Raw genomic sequence first — 10,597 nt, forward strand, 5'->3', positions numbered from 1 at the left:
AATAGGCTAACAGTGTTTCCATATGTGTCCCTGAATTAGGCACATACTAGATTCAGTAAGTAGACTCAGTGTTTGTTTTGAAGACATGAGATTTGGAGAGAATGTTGGTGGAGGGTATGAAAAGTAAACTGAAAAGGAGACAAAGGGAGTGCACTGACCTAAGATGCATACACATCTATGAAATAATCAAAGACACATTTGAAGTAATAAATTATATAAATCTTTTTTAAACTAATTTGATTTGTGATCAAGAAGTCAGTGATACCTGTATTCACTGAGATAGAGAAACTTCACTAACTTTCTTGTGAAATAGACCTCAAAGTTTCTAATGCCATCCACAGGGGACTTAGACTTGAGGAATCATGAAAACTCAATGCCTCCTAACCACATTTTGCTCTGTGGAGATATTCACCAGAACCTCTTAATTATCTTTGTTAATGAGCAATTGGAAAAGTTTTGTGAGTTATTTTGTTTTCCAAAGTCAACATTGTAATTGTCACTGCAGATGAAATGAAAATTGCAGTTTTGGAGAGAGATGAGGTCACAGACTTCTATCTCAGGTTTGACATGACTCTCTTACAAGTGCTTCTTAATCCTCAGTATCTCTCCTATGACCCTACCTTCCTGCAAATGATGAAGCCTGGTGAGTACTTTGTATTTCAGGTTGGGTAGAATATCCATCCAAAGGGCGAAGTCTGCATAAGTGCTTATGTCTGGTAATGGGAATCTGTGGTAGAACCAGGTCTGTTGAACAGAGAGAGAAAGCACAGGTATAAATCATTAACTAAAGAGGGACTGAGAAATATACACATGTTTTTAACATTGTTTCCTCCCTGTTGGTTCTTACTACTATGTAAGGTCCCCACTAAAGATAACTGTGGGTAGAGTAGGATAATGCAGGCCAACTGTGAAGGTACTGAAGGACAATTGTAATAAGTCAATGTGATAATTCGGCCTATCTTCCATGAGTGTTGATTATTTTTGAGGTATTATTATTATGAGTGAACTTATTATGATTTTTTTCTAATAGTGGACAATATAGTGTGACAATTAGAAGCACACAACCATGGGAAGGTCCCAGATGTGAATGTTTGTGGAGTTAAAATATATTCTTATGTGACACTACATTTTCCATCTGGTTATACAGGCAGTGGTAACTTTGTGTTGAATGGCCAGTGGTAAAATAACTGGTGTGAAAGCTCTTTCCCTTGATCTTCGAAAGGTAACATGGAATGGAAGGTAGAGTATAACTATTGGGCAATGACAACCTGGACCATAATAATTCCAAGCTAATCAACACAATATGGAGGGTAGGATGAATTTTTCTATTGACTTATTACAATAGTCCTTAAGCACCCTCACAGATGGCCTGCGTTATCCTGGGGTATCCACAGTCACTGAGTGGGGGACATATATTACAGTAAAATTACAGGGACTGCAAAAAGTTAGGTATACGTCCATATTTCTCAGTCACTGCTAAGTTATGGTGTTATTCTTGTGTCATCTCTCTCTGTTTCACACATCAGTTTTTACCCATTATTTCCAATTCCAGTTATCTCCCTTGTATTAGACTTACTTTAATGTTAAGCAGAATGTGACGCCATGCCTTTTGTTACTGTTTATTGTTATTGACTTTAGAACATGGGGCTTTGTGCTTTGCAAGCCTGGGCTCTACCACTCAGCTACTTTTGTCAACACTCGTCCTATATACCACTGGAGAATATTTAAGGAATCTCTTTATTCTGATTATTCTTTATAACCTAACATACACTATCTGAATTTTAAATCAACATGAACTTCATTATACTATATAAATCAGTATAATAATAATAAAATATTCCTGTTATTGAGGTGCCTAACTTTTTTTTTTTTGTTTGTTTGTTTTTTTTGTTTTTTCGAGACAGGGTTTCTCTGTGTAGCTTTGCGCCTTTCCTGGGACTCACTTTGGAGACCAGGCTGGCCTCGAACTCACAGAGATCCGCCTGCCTCTGCCTCCCGAGTGCTGGGATTAAAGGCGTGCGCCACCACCGCCCGGCTTTTATCTCATCATTTTTAAAGCATGGGTAGGAAGGTCTCTGTGAGTTTGAGAGCAACATGATCTACATAGTTAGTTCCAGGATAGGCAGAGGTACATAGTGGCACCCTGACTTGAAAATAAAAAGAAGAAGTTATTAGCAAATAAGTGCAGAATTTTCAGTCATTTGCTTAATCATTCAGTTTTATTCTCATGCTGTTATTTGTTATTCACATGTTAGTATTTTATATTGCATTTTACAGAGTAATAGTGTTAGTAATTCCTCATTAGTTCCCACTGTAGCTTTTATATGTGTAATGATAACAGTGCATATTTAGGGTAGAATCATAAACTCGTTGTGAAATTAAACTGAGAGATGGGGCAATATTCTATTATGTCAAATCAAACTTAGAACACTGAGCCCTGCTGGCAGGGCAGCTCTTTTGGTGGTGGCTGGGCTGATTCACAGGGCCACAGAGAAAGTCTCCTGTGCCAGCATCCCTGGTGCTGGAGCAGCCTGACTCTGGCCCAGAAACTTTCTGCTAACCTCCCTGCCCCAAACCCTTCCCTACCAAGCGCCCTGCCTGTCTCTGTCCCTACACTCTGCCCATTAGACACAGATCTCCTCCCTGAGAGGTTCCTCCATAGCAGCAGAGTGCTGCCTTGGCTGCAGATGGAGGAAGCTGTCTGAAGGCCTAGATAGCTGCACTCAGCATGATGCTGATGCAGCTCCTGGACCTTCCCTACAGGATTTCTGGGGCATCAGCAGAATTCGCACTCTGCAATATAGTTCCTGAAGGCTCTCTGGGCACTTACAGGGTCCGGACCATGCTCTGCAGCTTCCTGGTTATGCACAATTCCTCAAAGAAGATTAGCTGGCCACTGGAACCTGTGAGAACCCTAGACATGGAGAGCAGCCCGCCCCAGAAGAAGATCACCTAGCAGAGAGCAAGCTGTGCATGCAGAAAGGGCCAGATTGCAGGCACCATGGGAGGTTCATCTGCTTGTGTGGACAAGACCTGACAGGCCAAGCCCAATATTGCCTGTGCAGCATCAGTCAAGGCCTCTCAGAAGCTAAAAGTGCTATGTTCTAAGATGGGCATAGTCTGTCTTCCAGAACATTTACTGGCAGCATGAATCTGTTGAGAATGCTGTTCTCATGAAAGAACTTCCATGGCTCACCATAAGGGGTGGGGTTTAGATTTCAGTGTGAACACTGGGGGACACAATCAAGATTTGGCATTTTGCAATTATGCAAACTGTTAATGCACTTGTGCAGCTTCAGGCAGGTCCCCTGGTGTCTCTGATTTGTGGGCAGAGAAGAAGCAGAAAGCTGTGGTGTGAAGCCTTCCTGCAGCCTGGCCCCTCCTTTGTGGCTTGGCATCATTGTCTCCCTGCAGCCAAGATCTGCACTGAGGATCTGCAGCTGACTCTGCTAACATGGGAGAACCACAGGTGAAAGTTTCAGCTTTGCACTTTGACAGGTACACACAGCCAGTATTATTATGTATATGTATCACCTGTAATTGAGCTACCCAAACAGTGGTAGGCTTCTGACCATGCTAGGAAGACGAGAGCAGACCACATCCAAATTTAGCAGAAGAAAGAAGCAGTAAAAGTATGGATGAAAGTAGGGAACTACCAAAAAAAAAAAAAAAAGAAGAAAAAAATGCTTTAAAAGCCGGGCGGTGGTGGCGCACGCCTTTAATCCCAGCACTCGGGAGGCAGAGCCAGGCGGATCTCTGTGAGTTCGAGGCCAGCCTGGACTACCAAGTGAGTCCCAGGAAAGGCGCAAAGCTACACAGAGAAACCCTGTCTCGAAAAACCAAAAAAAAAAAAAAAAAAAAAAAAGAAGAAAGTAGGGAACTAGACAAAGAGTGAAGTTGGCTAACTTGGAGTTGGTAAATAATAGAAACCAGGGATGGGGCAGGAGAGGAAAGGCAGAAGGCTCAAACCATCACATCAGGAACAGGGGCAGGTGTGTCCAACTTAGAGACATCGAGAGGGTTAAAGAGAACATTGCAGACAACTGTCTGAAGATGTCTGAAAAGGACACTGACATCCACAGGAAGACATAAATAACCAATCTGAGGTGAAGAATGACAAGAAGAATGAGAGAACTGATGAGCTCAAAGCCTCCTAATGAGAAAGTCCCAGTATGCCAGGCAACAGTGGCACATGCCTTTAATCACAGCACTTGGGAGGTGGAGGCAGGAGGATCTCTGTGAGTTTGAGGCTAGGCTGGGTTACAGAGTGAGTTCAAGAAAAGGCTCCAAAGGTACACAGGGAAACCTTGTCTCAAAAAACAAACAGACAGACAGACAGACAAAAAAAGTCCCAGGCCATGATATTTCTAGTGAAACAAAAAACCTTCAGAGAATTGGAACCAATTGTCTTCAAAGTCTTGGGAACATGGACATGTTGAAACCAATTGTATAACTTGCTCTGAGTCAGTCAAAGTTCTTTAAAAGAGCAGAACCAATGAAAGAAAAACAGTATTTTTCAGATTTGGCATACACACTGTGGTCTGGGTAGTCCAAACATAGACATCTTCACATTGAAGAGGCTAAGAACCCTCTAAGTGATCAGTCCACAAGGCTGAATGCCTCAGCAGTCCCATTGGGATGCTGGAGGCCTGGAGGATTCTGGAGACCCACTGTTCTTCAGTCCACATTGGAAGGCCAAGGAGCTGTTCTGGTGTCATCAAAAGGTTCAGAAGTCAGGCTGGTAGCAGTCGCAGCAACAACAGAGCAGCTATCAGCAAGAAGGCCAAAAAACAAATCTTTTCTTACACTTCCTTCTATCTGAGTCACCAATGAAAGGTTCCTCCACATTCAGGCTGAAGCTTCCCATTCCAATTAACATAATCAAAAGACTGATCACAGACATGCCCAGAGGCTAACCTAACCTTGACAGTCTCTCCAGGATATACCCAGAAGCTGACAGTATTAACCACCACATTCTGTGAAGCTGGTATTATTCTGACAGTAGAAGAAGCAGCAGACATTTGAAGAAAAACTGTAGGCCTTGGACACCTAAACACAAAAGCTATTCATGCTGTAAGAAACCACATTTGGTTGGAAGGACCAGGTACCATATCCCTGTGGAACTCCTCTCAGGAATGCAAGTTTGGCTCAACACATGGCAATTAGAAAACTAATCTTATATTTCCCCTGGGAAGAGTGACTCAGGACTTGCAATTGACTTTAGAGAACATAACTTATGAATAATAGAATAACACCATTAGAGATGAGAGAGAGACAAATGACCTAAGCCATAGTCCAGTGCAATAAGTTAGAAGGCACTTTTAGTTTGTTACCCACAGATCCACAGATTCATTGACAATAGTCTCTGGATTTTTTTATAGGTTCATGTCCACATGCAGGGCAGGAAGCCCATTTTTCTGAGAATATGTCCTTAAAAGAAGTCATTAGCCTTCTGAAAGATCAGCAATCAGCAAGAACTTCAACACAAGAGAATGCAATGACAGCTTTGCCAATCTCCCAGACATGTTATTGGCAAGAGTTGAGTGTCAGGAAGCAGCATAGAGGAGGAGTATTGTGTAGGGAATCCTTCTTGGGCACAGTTTCATGCACTGTCTTATTTCTACAGGACAGGAAAACAGTGAAGATATCCCAAGCAATCCCTGGAACACTAGTGAAGTAAATGATAGTGTTAGTAGTCCTGGAAATGAGATGGACTCCCTTTCCATTATCCAAAAAGGTCACTTTCCTGAGCCTAAAGACAGAAGTGTTTCTGATGGAAACCCTCAGAATTCCAGAAGATCAAGTCAAGTCAACTGCAGTTACCAGGAAGAATCTCAGAAGGCAACTTCTTCTGAAGATAGATGTCCCTATGGAGGTACAACCAGAGATTGTCTCCAGGCCAGAGCAGACTGAAGACTGCTGGGGTCATGATGCAAGCTCCACATGTGTGGGTCATAAAGAGAAAAGCCATAGAGACCCAAAGACATATAAATGTGAGGAATGTCAAAGAACCTTCAAATATCCCTGTAATCGTGCAGTCCACCAGAAAGTACACAAAAAGAAGAGATCATTTTTCCATGCTGAGTGTGGTAAAGGTTTGTGTAGGCACTCAGACCTGAGAGTACATTAGCTCATACACATGGAAAATAAGCCTTTCCAATGTAGTACATGTGGAAAGTCTTTCAGCAATCAAACAAATCTGAAGGCTCATGAGAGGATTCACACAGGAGAGAAGCCCAACACCTGCTCCCTGTGTAACCATAGCCTCCACCAGTCAGCCACATAACACCTTCACCTGAGGAATTGCCACAAGTCAGACTGAACTGTGTCCCTCCTCTCCAGAGGTTAGCAGGGCTCCAGCTCAGTGTCTCATGTGCACATGAAGAAGCATGTAGTTTCAAGACAGCAAATAGCGATTGAAGTTGTGACATGTAACTTCTGGATTGTTCCATCTACCTGTTGTCACGTTCCAGTGCCATGTGTGTAAAGAAGATGAGTCTGTTTTCTGCTCAGTAACATTTTTCTAATGACTTAAGTTAGCTTGCAATTTGTTACTGATATATATATATATATATATATATATATATATATAAAATAAAAAGATGGAACTGTAATACAATTGGCTCTTTTTTTATTAAAGAAATTTTCTACTCATACTAGATACCACTCACAGACCCCACCTCCTCCCTCCTCCCATCCCCCAGTCCTCCCCACCAAGACACCCCCCATCCCCACATCCTCCAAATCAAGGTCTCCCATGGGGAACAGTAGAGACAGGCACACAGAGCCTAGGCAGTTCCAAGCCACTCCCAGCTGCACCAAAGCTACACAAGATGAGACACAGCAGGCACCGGGCTCCCAAAAGCCTGCCCATGCACCAGGGATGGATCCCAATCCCCCCAGCCCGATTGTACCCCAAAAAGTTCAGGCTAAACAACTGTCTCCCTTAACCAGAGGGCCTAGTCCAGTCCCATGGGGGTTCCACAGCCACTAGTCCACAGTTTATGGGTCTCCACCAGTGTGGCTGGTCATTTCTGCATGTCTTCCCATCAGAGATAGGGGCTGGGGATATAACTCAGTGGTGGAGCACTTGCTTAGCAAGCATGAGGCCCTGGGTTAGGTTCTCAGCTCTGAAGAAAAAAAAAAGGTATGGAATCTGAAGCCAGTTCCCTAAATAAAATTGTCTCTTACATATATTTTGTGTGGAGTGTTTGTGATTTTGTATTTGTCTGGTTTTTTGCCTCAGTTACCCAGGATGAGAGTCCAACAGAGGACTTAGTTTTCATTTCTTTATTTTTGTCTTGTTTGAACAGGGTCCTTCTTATCAGGAGCTTTGTACCCCAGTATATCTGGTACTACAGATTGTAAACATTCTCTGGTCTCCTGCTCTCCATGTGAAAGGGGTTCAAGTCAGCACCCTGCCATTCCTTCTAATTTTTTTCTACACTGTGAAGATTTCAGACTTATGTCTTAGGCTTGCATGGCAAGTGCATCACTCTTTCAGACATTTCCTCTGACTTTTTCTACCAGGCAATCACAATGGTTCAGAGGAGACTGCCATACTTATTCCAATGTTGTAACACCATACTTTTCATAGCTCTATCTACATGACACCTAGAATATAGGGAGTAGAGTTGGTTATATGGAAGCTGGCCAGACAGGAGGATAAATAGATTACAAAATGCAGAGATTTTTCCATGAATAAACTCTAAAAACTGTAGCCAAGAAAGGAAAAGGGAATAATAGCTATATTGAGAAACTGGAACTCTGTACATAGTTGAACCCAGCCTGCATAGAGTCACTGAGTTGATGATACCTTTATGTGGTTGATTTCATTGAGGAAGCTGAGCTGAGTTCCAGTGTCATGTAGAAATGTTGAGGATGAATTATGACTTTCTCCTGATGTTCCTGGTTCAGCCTTAGAGTAGGAAACCAGGAGGTTTCAATTGTTAAAATCCAGAATTTATTCAGTTGACATAAATTCCAACAGAATTTATGCATTTCCACATTGAAGTTATTATTGTTGGGGCCCTTGTGACTGATTTCTCACCCAGCATTTTCCTTCAAACCCTCTCCTTATGGTGGTGTGTTCTCTAGTCTTTCTTTCCTTGTGAGACTTTGTAAGTTGGGTGATTTAGGCTTCAAGATTTCAAAAGTAAAGTTACATAGATTATGGTTTGGGGGATATTTCAGTCTTTATAATCTTTCAAGATTCTATCTTTTTGGTGATTACAGATTTTGGATAAGGATCATAATGTTCCTTATGTTTCCAAATAAAACATAGCCTAAAGACGGTGGTTAAGTCCTGTACATCTGAACACCAGAGGACAGAACTCAGCTGATAGCAATGAGATATCCTGATGGCATGAAGCACTCCCACCATCTTTGCACCTGGGAAGTGTGAGCCGGGGGATCAGACGTTGAACCATTCTCTGCTACAAAGTGTGTTCAAGGCCACCTTGGCCTACCCAGAGGAAATCAATAAATCCCTTAATGAATGACAAGAAAGCCAAGGGAAGAAAAACAAACATTTCAATGAAATCCCTAAGACAGCTCAAAAAGAAGCAATAAAGCAAATAGAAACTGTGGGATTTCGGGAAATGTAAAATCTAGGTAAGCAGATGGGAACTACAGATGCAAACATCACCAACAGAAAACAGAGATGGAAGAATCTCTCTTTTTATTTTCAGACAGAGTTTCTCTGTCTAGTTTTGATGCCTGTCCTGGATCTTGCTGTGTAGACCCAACTTGCCTCAAACTCACAAAGATCCACCTGTATTAGAGTGCTGAGATTAGAGTCATGTGCCACCACTGCCTGGCCTGGAAGAGAGAATCTTATGCAATGAAGACACTATAGAAGAAATAGATACTTCATAATTTGTGAAAGAAAATGTTAAATCTCACATATTCCTGACATAAAACATCCAGGAAATCAGGGAGTGTATGGAAACAACAAGCTTGTTTGTTTTTCTGTTTAGTGCTGTTTTGAGAGACATTCTGTTTCTGTAGCCCTGGACTAATCACTCTGTAGACCTGGGTGACCTCGGCTTAGATATTCACCTGCCTGTGTTTACTTAGTGCTGGGATTAAAGGTGTGTGTTGGGATTAGAGGCCACTGACTTCTTCCAAACATTCTAATTGTTAGGATGAATTGTATCGCCTGCAATTTTCAAGAAGGAGGTAAACAGTGACACACAGTGGCATGTTTATTATTCTCATGAAAACAAATATTTTCATTGGAATATTTCTTCTGACTAACATGGTGTTAATTTACTAAAATCCAGAATATCATCAACAGGAATAAATATTAATGCAGAAAAAATGAAATTTTTATACTGAAGATTCAATCATTGTTGCACCTTTTGGCTAATCCATATGCAGAATTTGGAATTCTTTCCCTAGCACACGACAATTTTTATTCTCCCAGGAGAACTGCAGCTTGAGGTTTAATATTCAAAAATTTTGGTGTTATAGTTTAGAAGACTTTAGACTTTATAAATTTTAGTCACTGAGCATCCAGCTTGTCTTGGAAGATGGCAATTTGAATTTTGCCTTTTGTGTGGATATTAAGCACATTTTGCTAAAAGATCAAAATCTTAGATAATAAGACCCCAACCATGAATTTCAGGTGATACAATTGAACCTAACAATTAGCATGTTTGGAGAAAGCCATTGCTAATGGCACACACGTTTAATTCCAGCACTGAGGAGACAGAGGAAAGTATATGTGAATTTGAGGTCAATCTGGTCTACATATTAGTTCCCGTGTAGCCAGCGGCACATAGGGAGACAATATTTCAAAAAGCAGAACAGCAGCAGCAACAACAACAAAAATAAAAACAGACAAATAAACAACAAAAAAGACCCTTCAAGCAGTGAGGCAACTCTGGAACCCCAGACCTGAGTGGTTTGAAGCCATAGGATTGTAGTGCAAGGTCATTCTCAACCACCTAATGAACTTGTGAGCAGGCTAGCCTACAAATCACTTGTTTGTAAAAACAAGCCACACCTGTTGTATGATATTTTGTTTGTGTTCTGACAAATAAAGCTTGCCTGGGGATCAGAGCACAGAACTAGCCAATAGTAATCCATAGAGGCCAGAGAGTGGTGGCACACACCATTAATCCCTGCACTTTGGGGGAGGAAGCAGGAAGATCAGGAGTTCAAGGCCACCTAGGTTACTGCAGATTGATTCAGTCCAAAAGAGAAACAGAGCCAGGTGGTGGAGCCACAAGCCTCTAATCTCAGCACTAGGAGGTGGAGACAGGCTCATAAAGCAGGTGGAGATAGGCTCTCAGTGCCAGTCCAGGCTGAGGATTTGAGAGACAGGAGCTCCCCCACTCAGTCTAAGGATTCACAGACACAGGATCTCTTCACATTCAGTCTGAGATTTCACAGAGGTAAGAAGTGGCTGGTTGCTCTGCTTCTCTGATCTTTCAGCTTTCACCCTCAATATCTGCCTCTGGGGTTTTATTGTTAAGACGATTTAGGATTGCTTTTCAACACCAAAAAATATTTTTTAAAAAGAAACAAAAAGGGATGAAGACTATAAAAGGAAGTCAACTTGAAAAGTACTTCAGATTAAGCAGAGCAGAGG

General features: G+C 41.8%; 1 pseudogene; it reads left to right on the plus strand.

Annotated features, from left to right (window-relative positions):
* The first annotated feature begins 2,728 nt into the window (after positions 1 to 2,728).
* On the plus strand, positions 2,729 to 6,286 carry LOC128124250 (zinc finger and SCAN domain-containing protein 4-like; annotated as a pseudogene).
* The last annotated feature ends 4,311 nt before the right edge of the window (positions 6,287 to 10,597 follow it).

Source organism: Peromyscus californicus, unplaced genomic scaffold (assembly GCF_007827085.1).
Source record: "Peromyscus californicus insignis strain IS unplaced genomic scaffold, ASM782708v3 Scaffold_4__1_contigs__length_199733344, whole genome shotgun sequence".
Taxonomy (NCBI): domain Eukaryota; kingdom Metazoa; phylum Chordata; class Mammalia; order Rodentia; family Cricetidae; genus Peromyscus; species Peromyscus californicus.